This window comes from Odontomachus brunneus, unplaced genomic scaffold, assembly GCF_010583005.1.
Source record: "Odontomachus brunneus isolate Ranch 3 - 2012 unplaced genomic scaffold, Obru_v1 Obru_scaffold_052, whole genome shotgun sequence".
NCBI lineage: Eukaryota > Metazoa > Arthropoda > Insecta > Hymenoptera > Formicidae > Odontomachus > Odontomachus brunneus.
The window spans coordinates 687,786-692,475 of record NW_022639502.1 but is presented as its reverse complement, the minus strand read 5'-3'; positions in this window follow the sequence as shown (position 1 = coordinate 692,475).

Here is a 4,690-nt window from a genome sequence, read left to right as displayed (position 1 = left end):
CTCTCTCTCTCTCTCTCTCTCTCTCTCTCTAGGCGAGGGTACTACGAATTAGACCATAATGAAAGATAAAAATAGATTATAAAAAAGAGCGAGAGAAATAAGGAATAGGAAGTAATATTAACGTTAAAAAAATAAGATTATACCTGCTAGATATAATAAGATATAATAAGATTGTATCTAAGAAGAACAGTTTCTCCCTCTCTTTCTATCTCAATCGGGGTGCTGACGCGGATATAAATAGAAAATAAAATACTCTTTCCGTGAGTTAATAAAGTCTAAAGTTATATCCTCGACGAGAAAATTATGCGAGGCGTATGCAAGATAACATTATTTTTGTTACCTGAAACAAATCATCAATGAAAGCAATCCATTGCCGTGCAAAAATCTACGACTATCTTGGCTCTTCTAATTTTTCTTCTTCGCTACGTCTCTCCGCGGAACGATTTATAGCGGCCGCGATTTTTTCTCCATCCCCATGTTTCCGTGCCAAAAAAAAAGGAAAAAAAAGAGAGAAGTATCCGGTCTTCCACCTGGAACCACCTGGAGAGCGCGACTATAAAAATTACGCTGCAATGCACGCTACGGCGGTGCATAAAATTACACGCGCAACGTGTCGGTCGCGGGAGATACGTGCGCGAACTTCGATTTTCGTAATGGTGCGGCAAAACGGATTTGCTGGTGAATTTAACCCTGTGTATATATTGACGTACAGGTAAATCCAACTCTCGTTGCAAAAACGATACCGTACTTCCGTTCTCGAAGCGGTAAAAGTCGGAGAAGCGATCAAACGCACATAAATTACTTGAGGAACGCCGATCTAACGTATAAGCATGCATTTTGTTGCTTGGAAAAATATTACGTTCCATCGAAAGAAATATCGTGACGACGGCTCTTCCATAAATTTCGGGACTCGATCCTTCGATCAGTTTCCAAATCTCAGGATCTAAAACGTACTTATATCTCGAAACTTTATCTCCCAGAATTTACGTTACGCAAATTCTTTCGTCGTGAAATCAATATTAAACACGGCACCGCCCATTTTTGAGTTGAATCCTCCTCGCAACCCCTTCCTACCTCTCCTTTTGAACTAAACTCCAGTATGGCATGTGGCCAACATTCCTGGTTGGATCGATCGTAAGATACAGCGCGAGCCGGGCGAAAATCGGCTCGACTGTTTTTGCATAACGTCCATACAATCGAAATAAGCGCAGGAGATATCTCATTTTTTATTTACATAAATTTCCGGCGGCATAAATCATGTGCCTTTTTGATAGAACTCTACATACACACGTAGTGTCGGAATATAGCCGGCCGGAGACAACTGTATTGTATTTGTAAATAAAAACGATGGAAATGGCTCGAGTTAATGTGATCCAACGATACAGTCACTTCCTCACGTTGTTAATCAAAGTGCCAGTCTGCGAATGAGGCACGACAATAGAGTTACTGCCCTGCATTCTCTCAACGCTCGTTTAATGCTATGATTGTGAGTTTAATTAACATGAAAAACCCTATTCGAAGCACGACATATCGTTCTAACGAAAAATACGTCTACACGTAAAGAAATGACTTAGCATAGTATCAGTTACATCCGAATGTCTGATTAGAACTTAGGTAAAAGGCTATCATTACTAGAAGTTGGCTATCACAGTGAAAATGCATTCGCCGTGAGATACAAATTCATTAGCTGAAATTAAAAGCGTACGTTTGTTTGAAGATAGCAGCTATCTCTAAATATCTTATGTGCGCGTGAATCTCAAGTATTCAACTCTGTAAGAAATTAACTTTACAAAGCTTGTTCCACCGCATTGCGCGCATTAATTGTGAACAATTTTTTTTTTTATTAATATAATTTAGTAATTACTACAGTAAAATCTATACAAAATGATGTAGGATTTTTCTATTTAATTCTATTTAACAAATTCTACCTGCAAACAAGCACTTAAATCCATTCAAAACATTCTCTATAATTAATGGATATGTAAAACAACAAGTTTTGTCTCTTCACAGTCTCTTTCTTGTATATTATTTTCATCGACGTAGAAAATATATATAAATGTCTGATATAATGCATATATTAACGCTCGTGTGCAGATAGATCTCATGAAATTGAACAAAAATGTGTGCTCTTATTTCACTAATAAACACGATAATTATTCTTTTATCTACATCTGTAGTAACAATATTGATTTCGTCACTGTTAAAATAGACGAGACAAAGAAAGGAATCTGAATAATTCAATCGCGAACGAATGAATTGCGTATTATCACTAGACTTTTCCAAGTAAGTGGTGAAAGAGCAAAATAGACGCATATGGAAACGTGTGAGGAAGATATTTTTTTATTTTATATTGTTACATTGACTTATTCGCGAGTTATAACCGTTTAAAGTCACGGCATCGACATCAAATTTGAGTTGGAAATTCGCGCTCGTGCGACACTGGCACTTGCTGTCGCGCCGGCGCATTGTTTACTAAAGAGTGGGGGAAACGATCGCGTTGCCGTAACGAACTAGTGAGCGAAGTCATTGTGCTTATCTGTGCCGCGGAGTGGGGGTAGTGGCCCGGGCTCGTTAGAGAACCTCTAGTAGAAATCACCAACTTGGTCATGTGACCAGCTACTCAGCTACTCTGCGATTGGCTGGCATAAACATGTACGGATTTGGACATTGCGACGCCGATGCAAAACCATATATATATATATATATATATATATATATATATATAAGCATTTGTTCTGCATTGGCGTCGCAATATCTAAATCCATATATATTTATGCTAGCCAATCAGCTGGTCACGTAACCAAGTTGGCGATTCTCTGTACTAGAGGTTCTCTAGGGCTCGTCGCGTGACGTCACGCCTAGCGTAAGGTGATTGTCCGTAAACAACACAGTCGCGTTCCGCATTCCATTCACGCGTTGCGTGCAGCGCTTGATGCAGCGAACGATAAAAAACGCGCGGATCAGTACAAAGGCTATAACTCCATTTGTAAACATTGTAGCGATTCGAAACAAAACGCATTGGAAAAAGAAAATTACCGCGCATTCAATAGAATGTGAAATAATCCTGAATAAAGATCAAATAGTGCAATCGTGTAAGTGAAAGACATTGATTTTTGCATAAAAGTGGGCATTAATCTGGCACGACAATAGAGTTAAAAGACAATACGAAACCTTTGTTTGGATTTGTAGTGCGAAGCGTCAGTTTTACATCTTTGACGAGTATAAAATGCGGTTTTATTGCTATTGTATGTATCTAACAGCCAATATATTCTACTGTACACCGTCATTGAAAATAATCCGACAAACGACACGCAATTTTCTTATTTTAAAAAAGACAATTTTATTTCAATGCTGTCTATTTTTTGCCATGTCGCTTCGTTGGTTATCTCGATCTCGATATGAAACGTTGTTTACGATCACAGAAAAATTATGTATTTTTACAGCTTTAATATCGCAAGGGAATTGTGCATACATATATAAAATATCGGTGAATATATAATATATAATAAATAATATATCAGGTCATAAAGAACAATGCACGTTAAATCGACGAATAAACACCATAAACAATATTCTCGAGCACGACTCGCCGGCCGAAAATCACGTAACCTCGAAACCAATATATGCGTATGTATGAGTGTCGAGCAATCATAACAAATTTTAACATGTCGGTGAACGGGAAACGTCGCGCGTGATTCTCGACTTCTCTCGATTTGTGTCGTCCACTAAAACGTGCTGCTGGAAACAATCAAGTATTTAAATAATCGTGTTATTTACTACATATCTAAACTTATTGTATTTCATAAAAGATGCAAAATTATTTGATGAAATTATTCGTTCAATTTAATTCCCTAATTGCTTCAAGCAGCACAAATTTTGCATAAAAATTGCACTTCATAATAGCGCCTAATAATGGCGTCTCATAATTGCACCTCATAATAGCGCCTCATAATTGCGTCTCAAAATGACGCTATCATATGCGGAATTCACGATTATTTTGCTCGTGATAAATTTAGCATTTCGCCGCTATCGCGAATTTCCGAAATTTTATACATTATTGGTTATGATATCATTTCGGTTAAAATATTATATGTTTAATGTGCACATTTCTTGTTTTTGTTAAAAATTAATATTATTTTTCGTGAAATATGTATCTCATCTTTAAACAGAGAACAGTAGTCTGTGAAACGCGCGGAATGTTTATCTTTTTTCTCTTGATACTGTCGAACGCCGTGCAGTTTTCGAATCGTAGTTTGTTTACACGCCACTTACGAATAACTTTTCAAAGTGTCAGAATTTATCGTAGTTTCCGCACATTAAGTCGTTTCGCGTCGTCGAAATAATCGCGCTCGCGAATGCAATGAATTGCGATCTAGATGGGATAACAACTGGACGCTATGGAGATCTGGAGCTGGACCTGGGCCTGGACGACTGGACGTTGCGGGACATCAACGCGCAATGGTGACTGTACAATCAGAACGCTCACAAAGCGTCATGTTACGTAGTGCATACTTAAATGTAACTCGCATTACCGATAAGGTAATGATGTCTACCGATAAGGAAAGTCACCGCGCAAATGGTGACAGTGCGAAATTACGATCATTGAAGACAATTACCATGTAATAATTAACTGAGTACTATCTCAAAATGATAAAGTCTAGGGGAGGAGATCAGAGAAATCTATACTACA